Consider the following 11491-nt stretch of genomic DNA (forward strand, 5'->3'; position numbering starts at 1 on the left):
CAGTAGTCAGGAACCAGACACTATGAGCTGGCTTTCCAATATAACAAGGTTTTTTATATATAATTTTTATTTAAAGTTTTATAGGAAACATAAAAACAAACACAAGGTGAAAGAAAGAAAGAAAGAAAGAAAGAAAGAATTCTTTTTATGCTTTCCAATGTAACGGTGACACTGCTTTACTGTATGGAATGAAGCAATTTTAGATTTAATTTTAAATAGATGCTTGCAAGACCTTAAGGGCTTTCACATCCCAATTTACTACTATATAATTGCTATCTCAGAAAGGACACACACACGTTAAGGCTCACAACTAGGCAAAATTATCTTTTACATGGAATGCTATGTAGTATCTCTTATTTTACAATTAATTGCTTATTTTCTGTCTAAAATGAATATCTATATACTACTAAAACTGTCTATTTGTAACCTTCAATTGGTCAAAAAAGTGCATCATAGGACAGGGGTCCCCAACCTCTGGGCCACATCCACTAGTGGTCCGCAAGCAGAAATGGGCCACAGAAATGGCAGGCGAGCGCACATATCCCCACTTGAGTGAGTGGTAGGGGAATGTGTGCGTGCATGCTCCATTTGCATGAGTGGTGGGCGCATATGCATGCCACTCGCACAAATGGAGCTATGTGAGCAAACACTTGCCAGCCGCTCATGCGGAACCATCCCCTTTCCTCCTCCCCGCCAGTCCACAAAACCAGAAAGGTTGGGGAACTTTGTCATAGGACATCAATTTTTAAACCAAGGTATGGCAAATGGGATAGCCTAAAGAATGTATCCAAAATCCATGGTTCTGGTGGGATTGAAATTTCAAGGTTATTCAGACCAATTGATCAGCCATGGTCACATGATTATGATTTTCAACACTCCCTGCCAGCTTCCCGCCAGCAAAGTCAATGGGTAAGCTGGCAGGAAGCTGAAAGGCACTCCTAGTCCCACTGCTTTTTTACCTGACAGTGGTCATTCTGCTTCTCTGTTTAGGTAAGGAAGTATCTCTCACAGGATGACCCAATGGTCATCTAATATTTCAATATTAAGCTAAAGTGCTAACAGCAGTTTTCCTTTCACTATTGTGTCATGATCAGTTCACTCTGGCCAATAAATATAAAGCAATCTGGCTGAACAGAATACTATAACTTTATTTTAAAGAATGCTCTGTTGTGGTTTTCAAAAAACATCCAATTTGAAACTATAATCTGAGAAATGCACTGCATGTTTTATAATTTGCTAATCTTAGAATATTTTAAATTATTTAACTTAAAACACATCTTTCTCCATCTTGCAACCCACCCATCCCCATATTTTTCTCAAATCTGCTCAGATACATCTGAGCACATTCTGGAGACTTGCAGAAGAGGAGCTAAGAGGAGACAACACTTAGAATCATCATCCAATGATTGTAACTATCTTTTTTTTTTACTGCAAGGCCATATTTAATTACATGGGTCTATATTCAAGTCCCAGAGCCAGTTTGGTATAATGTTTAAGGCACCAGAACAGAAGCTAGAAGATGGTGAGTTCTAGTTCTGCCTTAGGCATTAAATCAGCTGGGTGACCTTGAACCAATCACTGAGTCTCATCCCTAGAAAGGACACAATGGCAATATCACTTCTGAAATCTTGGCAAGAAAACTGCAGGGCCTTGTCCAGACAGCTAGTTCCCTGAGTCAAAACTAACTCAAAGGGGTGTGTGCATGCACACATACACAAACATATTCAAGAGTAATTGGCAAGTGATTAAAACCCCATACATTACAAAAAATACTCATACTTTCCTTTTCAAAGTAGTAAACCTTGTTGCAAATAAATATATAACATGCAATTAAGTAAATCTCACTAGTTTATGTGATTATGACATGTAAGATTTCAAATGCAAAAAGAGACTTAAATGCAACTGTCTAGAATACAGTCTATTTATATAGAATACAGAAGGCCAAGAAATAGAACAATGTTCCAAAATCGAAATGATCTGTACTGGGTTTAAATGATCAATCAATTCAATAAATGGGTATATGGAAAAATGAATTCCCTAACAAATAAAGTCGGCATCCTTATTTCCTTCTCTCTTGAGTCAGTTGCGTATTTGTGCATTTGAAAGTGTTCTAAAAAAAAAATAATAATTTGCTGACTAATTAACTTGAGGGCACATTTTTAGATTTGTAACAAAACCTGACAGATTAACTGACAAATTATGCTCTCAGGAAGCAAATTCATGGCATCTTAAAAAGGAGCTTGTTAGGGTATTGGGTTACTCTCTGCTAAATGGCAAGAAAAGTTTCTAAGCAGCAGCATTATGAATGCTTTTTCTTCTTTCTCTTATTCAAGGCCAAAGTTAGTTATCTGAATTTATTCAAAATCAATGTTTCCTTCTTTTCCTCTGATAGTTCACCTTGCCGTTTACCCAATCATTTTATGTAGGTGGAAGTGATGAATGCTGCTGAGTGCCAATGGATTTTGGTCCAATATGAATACCCTAAGGAGCAACTTACACTGAGTCTCAGGCTCCTGTCAACCCAGTAATTGATGATGTTTTCACTGTGAGGGATGTAAACTGAGTGGATTGACTCAGCAGCTAAAATCATTTATCTTTGTTTCTAAGAACACAAGCCTATTATGGCTAAATGTTCTTTACCAGCACAGAGAAATAATACCAATCAATTTTACAAGAAAAAAATATATATAATGTCCAAAATTAGAGAAAATGCAAACAACAACCATTCCACGGGAGCGCCATTTGTGTGTCAACAAAACAAGACCCTATGAAATTGCAGATTTCAAACAGCAGGGCAAAGGCAAATCATACAGCATTATAAAGCTGGTATCTACTTTCTAAACCTATTTTGTAAACCTGGCAATTTTGTATAATTTGATTGACTGAAAAAGAACATGCCTTGTACTTTAAAAAAATAAGTTGTATATTTATTCCTACTCAGAAAAATGTGCTAGAACCATTCACAATCTAAATCTTGGGCTCCCCACCTTTTTACTGGCAAAATGCCCAGGGTGATTAGAGAGTTGACAATATGGGGGCCCAGCAGAAAACAACAACTGGCTAATGGCTTCTGAATGCCCAGTGACCTTTGATCCTTAATGGTCTGGCTAAAAACAAATGACCCAGTCTGAGCGACTCCTACAAACATATGCATTTTAAGAGTAGAGTTGTCAATTAAACATTGATTAATGTATTTGCTCATTTGCTGAAACCTGACTAGTTCTTTACTAATCAGCTAACCAGAAACATATACACACATAATGTTTGTTCACCTTTTATTTATTTAATCAGCAACCAGCAAAACCTAAAAAGTCTGAGGCATATTAGTAGCTTTTCGACAAATGCAAAGCTGCTAACCAGAAGTCAATTGTCCCCCATTTCATGTCATTAGATACTTTGGTGTCGTTCTGACACTGAGTACTATCTCCTGCAGCACAGGAAACTGAAGACTATAGTCACCACACTGAGTACTGTCTGAACCTTAAATGATAACTTTCATTACAGCATATTGTCACCATAGCAATGAAACTTCATGCAGGCAAATGACAGGATTCTGTCATCACTCATATTCACATTACACAATCCAGGCCTGTCAAACTTTAGGACAATTCTCTCATCTATCCTGAACACCCAAATATATTCTCAATGGGCTTCCAAATAATAGCCCATGCTTTCTGCATTGTTCAAAAGTCACCACTTGAAAAATACGGTTGCTTAAGGCAGTTGGGTCATTCATGAATAAGGAATGACCCAACTTTCTTTGTTATTGTTGTTGTTACTGCTATTCTCAAGATTGGGTAACAATATAAAAGATAACATTTGCATAATTAGGTATATACAGTAAATCCTTTAAAAAGGAAGGGGCAGTTGGAAAGATAACAGAGTGCCAATACCAAATTTTAAGTGATACATGCTTCATTTTGCACTATTCACCTTTCATATTTCACTCAGACATACCTCACACATATAACATACACACAGAGAGACTCACACATACAGAGGTATACCTATGGACATAAATAAACAAACACCCACAAGTAAAATAAGACTGACCCACTAAGTGAAATCGTTCTTATTTATCCTGTTTGAATTAAGTGAATGTATCAGTGTGTGTGTCTGTGTATACACTCACACACAATTCAATATTAAATCAGGAGTACTATAAACTATAAATATTTTTAAAATTCTTGTTCTCATCAAATCCTGTCCACTTGAGAGCATTGAATTTCCTTTCTCAGGACTTAGAAATCTAAAAATGTAATTTAATGCATATCTACTCAGAAGTAATCCTGAATGAATTCAGTGGAATTTACCACCACATAAATGTATATAGGCTTAAAACTCTGGATAATAAATCACAGAAATCTGTGCTGAATCTAAAAACAAATCTTATACCATACCACTGTGTTGTTGGTATGTTGTTGTCATTGGAATGTGGTTGTTATACATACCATTGTGTAATATATACAATTACATCTTCTTACTAGTTGTTTCACATATTCTGAATTAGTTCCAAAAGCTTAGCCAGTACTGTTCCTTCTATTTACTGTCAAATTAATTATTGCACATGTATTTTCTTCACTTCATCCAAACTTGATTCCTCCCAATTACTTTTAACTGATACCTTAACATATACATATAAATGCAACAAATGTTACAATCTAATTTCATCTAGTATCAAGGGAAGAATTTCTACCATATTTCAATAATGCCATACACATATCCTCCCTTGAAAGTGTGATTTTTCACTCGGATGGTGAATTTGCGTGTGAATAGAGCTCTAATAGAGAAGATAGACAGCAATAGTTCTTTGTCACTTGTGAAAGGAGGTGGCTGTGTCTTGACACAGTCTCTTAATACTCTTCAAGTGTCATGAAGAAGTTGCCTGATCAGCATGTGGCTGGTCCTCAATTCTGTTACCATCAGCAGGATGTTAATATTACTTCAAAGTAGTTGACATATAAAATGACTTCCCTTGGCCATTTGCCTCCTCTACTGTGCAGTCAAAGCCTTTGGAGCCAACTTTGAAGCACAAACAGCAACTGAGGTGGCAAAATGAACCTAGTCTAAGTTGGGGGTAGGGGGAATGCCCAAACAACACAAAATAAATACTGTACAAAGAAGATCAGCTGTCATGGAGAAAAACTATAGACACCCCTTTCTACAGAAATATGCAAGTTTTCTACATGAATGTATTTATTTGAAGCAGAGAGGGGACTAATTATTTATTTCTTTATCACAATTACTCATTCACAATGAAGCCTAGAAGTAAAGGAAATGTTGAAGAAAACAGAGGAAACAACAGGATATAGATATACTATAAAATTTTCTATATGGGAACAGATGAATATTTAGAAATAAATACTGCCTTCAAACAGAAATAGAGAATCAATTTAGTAGAGCGGTTAAGCACACCATGATAGCAACTGGAAGACTCTGGTCTCTGGTCCAGCTATAGGCGCAAAGCCTGAGTGACTGTGAGCCAATCACTGTTTCACGGCCCCATAAAGAAGGCAAAGGTAAAACACTTCTGAAATTATTGCCAGAAAATGGTATGTACCTGTCGGTGTAGTTGCCAGAAGACAAGACTAGTTCAAAGGAGAGAGAGAAGGAGAGGGAGAGGGGGAGAGAGAATGAATGAATGAATGAATGAATGAATGAATGAATATGAACATGAATAGATTTAACTGTAGTGGGAAAACTTGCCCAGGTACCCATGTGTTTTCTCAGTTTGCAGTTCTTCTAAGTGTTGCTGAGAACCCATGTTCTACAGTTTTTTTCAGTTTAAATTTCACTTCTTGTACTGGGGATCTCCTTCAAAGAATTGCTACAAATAGATAAGATTTTTTTTCTGTGATCAGCCTATGCAATGATGATAAACTCTAGGCATGCTTATCAAGCATTAGTGAGCATCAAAAACTTTCAAAGGACCAGGAGACAGATATTCAAGTTTTACCAAGTGTTTCCTCGGGTGTGTATTTTTCCCCATTAAATCATTATGAATTGCTTTAAAATCTACACAGACCACAATGTCTTCCTTAGATTTGCACTAACATCACAAAACAGGATTAGTATATGATGTTTACTGTGTTGAAACATAATTTCCTATAACGTTGCTTTAACACATTCTCTGCATGCTTGATTGTGTAACACATGTGCCTTCTAAATACAGCTTTATTTGAAGACAGTTTGATCACTTTAAAATTTGATTTACTGTTCCACAGACACAACTAAGCAACTAATCTTCCAGGACAAATGTGACACATAAGAACAGCTAAACTGAAACATATAAATCGCACATATCCTTAAAAATATTATTGTCTGTAATTTAATCTAACAATATTTCTAGGCCTATAACCCTGCACGCAGAAGCAATTTCCCAAGCATTAATACTTAAATGGGTCATATGCACTACATCTGTCATTCTGTCCTGAAGTCTATGAGGCACAACCAAGACTCTGCAAGCCTATTGATTTTTCTAGCATTTGCTTTAATTTACTTAACCATTGAGAAATCCATCAGTACATAAAGGGCAACTGTCCATTACTGCCTCATTTGCAGACATTCTTTCTATTCATTCTCCACCCCAACCCACCGGTGCCTCTCCTCTTTTGGTATAAATGCTTAAAGATGCTTCTGTATTTATGATGCAAAAGGCAGAGTGGGGGAAGGGAGATGTCTGGAAGATGACTCACACCTGTTCTATTCAGTGAATTGCTGCACTGAAGTATACCTAATGTGCTTTAAAATAGAAAATAATATCTAGACTTTATAAATCTCTGTGCAAAGTGTGTAAATTAGGTCCTAATTATATTAACATGGAATCTGCCTCCTAGCTTAAATGCTACATGAGGCCTCTCTAAACAGGCAGAGCTCTACTGCAGTTCCTTTATGACGAGATGATTACTACTGCTTCTTAGATTGTCACTAAATATTCTGTTTACAAATAAACCATGAAACCTTGAGCCAACTTTTCAAGGATAATCATCTGAGGTTTTTTTCCCCCTACTCCACACCATCCCTGTTCTAGCAAACCTCCACTACATATGCATGGCAACAATCAAAAGCCCAGGCTTCATCTAATTACTCTATCACATAATTTCACAAATTGCCTTTTCGCTGGGGAGCCAAGTGCAAAACACACTCACAGTGGGATTTCAGGCAGCAGCTTTCATTTACTACTCATTTCTTGTTAAATTAAACACAAAAACACCAGTTGTGTGAAAGAAGTCAAAATGAAGGCTTGTAAATGAGCCAGGCGAGCAGATCTCATATTCATACCACTGTTGGAAAATAGCTTGTTGGCAAGCTGCATTTTTAATTGCAGTGCAATATCCCTTAACCCTTTTGAAGTCCTAATGCATTTTCAGAATTACAACTAGCAAACTCTAGAAAAACAAACAAAAGGACATTTCCTAAGCTTTGCCAGCAATGTAACATTATATCAACCACACAAATGTACATTTTATACAGGCCAAAATCGAAGTGGTTTTGTTAATAGTCTAGGAAGATTATAAACCTTCAGCTCATAATGTGTTGTACTAATGCTAATAAATCCAAACATCTGATATTGTTGTGGTGAGCAAATGTCAATTAAAGCCCAATTGTGTCCTATAAAAACCAAGCCACATTGATTATGATTTGGATAGACTTCAAGCCTCTGAAGTGTGTAGTAGAAAGGATCAATTATAACACTACAACAGGTTAAGTAACCATCATGCCATATGTTTAATAGTCATACATATCTTTTTTCTTCCTTTTTCCACTCATGTGTCTCTTTTTCCTTTATTGTATTTTTATTTTTGTGGGTTTTTTTTGTCATTTTAAAAAGCAATAAAATAAATAAAACATTTAATAGTCACACATACTTTCAATTCTTCACACATACATTTTCTTTTCCCTAAGATGAGTGAAATTTGCATGAGGAATCAATAATTACTCTGGATGGAACCCTCAGTTCTTTCTCTATTAGTAGGACAGAATTTCAGCTTAAAAGCAGCAGTAGAGACCTAAGGGTTATGTTGTTTTTTACATTAAGTTTACAACTTAAATGACATTTTGATAACCAGTCAAACTCAGGGCTAAATACAGTTGTTTTAAAAGCAATATTGTTCTTCTGTACCGCTACCATTTCCTATCAGCAGCAAAAGCTCTGTCCCAGTTCTCTGCAGAGGGAAACATTAGCAGCAGCTGTTTGTATATTCCCACATTAAAAATCCTATTCACAGACAGGTGGAATAATTTAAAAGCCAATGTGGTACCATTTTGTTGTAAGCAGTGTAATCGTTTATCCCTCAAAATGGTACGCCTCATATTTATGAAAACATAAGTAAAATTACATATTATTCCCACAAATCTTAAAACTCTTTATTATTGCCTGCTTACAAAATGATCCCACCTCATATTTGTGATTTAATAGCACTCTAAGGTTGAATGAGCTCTCTTCCATGGATGTAACTACAAATATTTTATTCTACCTTGAAAACAGAGGATAACTGCATATATACTCTGTACACATTTTCTAACATATGTATGAAATTCAGCTCCCGGTATATGAAATGTATATGACTAAGTACATACTTAAATATACTATATCCTGAAAATTCTGGGAATTGAAGAATCAAACCCAATATCACAAATAGGTTTTTATATCTGAAAAATAGTTTACTACTACTGGGATGGAGAGGACTATATTTTAAAGTGGGATATGTGGGAGAACAAACATTAACAGAGATGTCAATATGATGCAAAGATTATCTATAAAAAAATCTATAGCCTGTCCTGTACAGTTTCACGGAATACAGCAAAAGCTAGGAATGCCACCAAATCTTGAGCTGCAACATCAAGAAGTATTTTCCTCACAGACATAGAACACATACAGAAATTATAGGTCATTTTTTAAAAAATTCTGAAAATTCTTAACTTTCACTTCAGGTAGATGCATTTTGCAAGTTTCTCTTTTGTTTCAAACATCTGCCATACTTACTTGACCAAAGACCTAACACTATCTTTCTCAGGTTAATTGAGAATTTGATTTCTCACCACTATGATTTTTCCTTTTTACACTACATTTGCTAAAGCCATAGGAGCCGGGACTGAAAGAAACTAACCCAATATTATATGTAAGAATTTGTGTTCTTTATGAAATTATGATTTTAGCACATAACTGTAAATAAAATATTTTACTAACACTAGAATAAAGGTAAGTCAATTAAATATAAGTTCCGATTCCATACTTCCCATCACATATTTGGAAACGTCCTTTCAAAATTCATAATGTTAAATACAGATTAGATCCATTGTTAGTAATGTGACTGCAAAACAATAATGAACTATTCAAAGAAGCTGCCCAAAACATGTCCAGCATTATACTCATGAATGAAAGCAACCCTATTAGCTATCAGTTATCTAGATTTAGTTGGAACACATCCAAATGAAGGACCTTTACCACTTCTCCAGGCTTTTCTGTTTAATGGCTCTTACTCTGATATGTCTTGACTCATCATCACCCCTCAAATATGTGCAGAGAAAAGTTTATGTTAGAACAAATGCTTGATTCATTCTGTTATGAAAACTTCTTTTTTCAGTGAGAGAGAGAAAAAAAAACCAATTTGGGTTGACTCAAAAGGGAGCCCCCATCTTAGAGAACATATTTGGAACATCTAAAATGGCATCTGTCCAATGAAGGCCTACTTGGTAGCTAAACTCCCATCCTTTCCAGATATTTAATGGAATAATTTTACCCATAGGAGGAATGGAATTAATAAATGGCAGCCACACCAAGTCCAGTTGGCATTGCAACAGAATCACTAGTGGCATTATTCTAGGGAGATACTGACTTTTAAGACTTTGTAAGACTGGTTGAGGTAATGAAAGATGAAGAGTGAAAATTATGAGTTCAGCCATCACAAGAAAGACAGTTATGAATATAATGATAAATGTAACCTGTGCTTGAATTTATGGAGAAGTAGAGACTGGAGACTCTGTGGTGATAGAAATACCTTTTGTGCATTCCTCAGAGGCATTTTACTCAGTGCTCTAAAACCTAACTTTGGTGATGAAAATGGGCTGCTGGGTTAAACTCTGATAAGTCTTTGCACAAACAAACTGAGAGGCAGGAGCATGTTTGGAACTTGCCTATGCAAGACAAAAAGGAGTGCCTACTTTTATGAAGAGTTGTTGGAAGAAAAGAGTTGTTTTATGAAAAGTTGTTGGAAGAAGGGATAAACGATGATTATGTTGCATTAATATGTGGGGGGGAAGACAGAGAAAGAAAAAAATGCTTAGGTTTGATTTTTTCCCCCCTAGAAGTCATATTTCTTAATATAAATGAGAAGGAAATGATACTTTATCAGGAAATATATGGGACAATTTATTAATGCTTAACTTGAATTCACTCAGTAATTAATAATTTTGGACTAGAAACTTGCACACTTGTTTCAGTATTTCTCAGTCACAAACTATCACCTATATTTTATTAAAAAAATATATCATAGCACATACTTTTAATTCGCCATATAGAGAGGTACCACATCACTGCTTTAGCTATCCATTGCTACTATATCTTCAGTTACTTCCCACTTTCTATTCCTAGCATATTAAAGCCTGGATTGGACAGGTCTCATTGTTATTCATCAGGGAATAGTGCTGGGCTCTTCACCTCTGGTCCTATTCACTCAACCATTTCCATCTGTGTATTTCAGAATAAGGATAGACAAAATCTATTTTTGGTTCAAGTCACTTTCACATGCAATCAGTCTCTCCATCCCTATCTCATTTCTTCACCAACTTGGTTTTGTTTTAATTAATGAACATTTCTAATTTAAATAACTTTTTCTTAACCAAAACGTAAAGATGTCCCTAACCAGTTGTGTCCGACTCTAGGGGGACGGTGCTCATCTCCATTTCTTGGCTGAGAGAGCCAGTGTCCTTTGAAAACATTTTCCGTGCTCATGTGGCCAGCATGGCTATATGCCAAGGGCACATTAAATGTTATGACTTTCCCAATAAAGTGGTACCTATTAACCTACATGGATTTCCATGCTAGGTGGGCAGGAGATGGGCCAAGGAACGGGAGCTAACACTGTTGTGTGGTGCTTGGATCTCGAACCCAGACCGTCAGCTCTCCAGTTGACAAGCTCAGTATCTTTAACAGCTGAGCCATTGAGCCCCCCCATATGGAACTCTTCACAAATTTGTGTGTCATCCTTTCGTAGGGGGCCATGCTAATCTTCTCTGTATTGTTCCAATTTTGGTATATATGCTGCTGAAGTGAGCACAACCAAAATGTAACTTTATATAAATTCTATCCTTAAGCAGGTATTTTGAAATCTGGAGAACTACAAAATCTCGAACAAAAAGATATGGCACTTTGAGCCTTAGTCCCCAAAAGTATATATTAAAATTTGGTCAATGTAAATATAAGCAGAGATGTTGTGAGAAATTGCGGGGAGGGGTAAGTAAATGATGAAGGCAGTGTTATCTACATGTG

The 11491-nt window shown here is 36.0% G+C and overlaps 1 non-coding gene across 1 annotated transcript; it reads right to left on the minus strand.

Annotated features, from left to right (window-relative positions):
* Positions 1–11171: 11171 nt before the first annotated feature.
* Positions 11172–11279, minus strand: LOC114922243. Its single transcript, XR_003810358.1, has one exon. It is a non-coding gene; the product is annotated as a U6 spliceosomal RNA (small nuclear RNA).
* Positions 11280–11491: the final 212 nt, after the last annotated feature.

This window comes from Protobothrops mucrosquamatus, unplaced genomic scaffold (assembly GCF_001527695.2).
Source record: "Protobothrops mucrosquamatus isolate PMUCROS unplaced genomic scaffold, P.Mucros_1.0 scaffold15, whole genome shotgun sequence".
NCBI lineage: Eukaryota > Metazoa > Chordata > Lepidosauria > Squamata > Viperidae > Protobothrops > Protobothrops mucrosquamatus.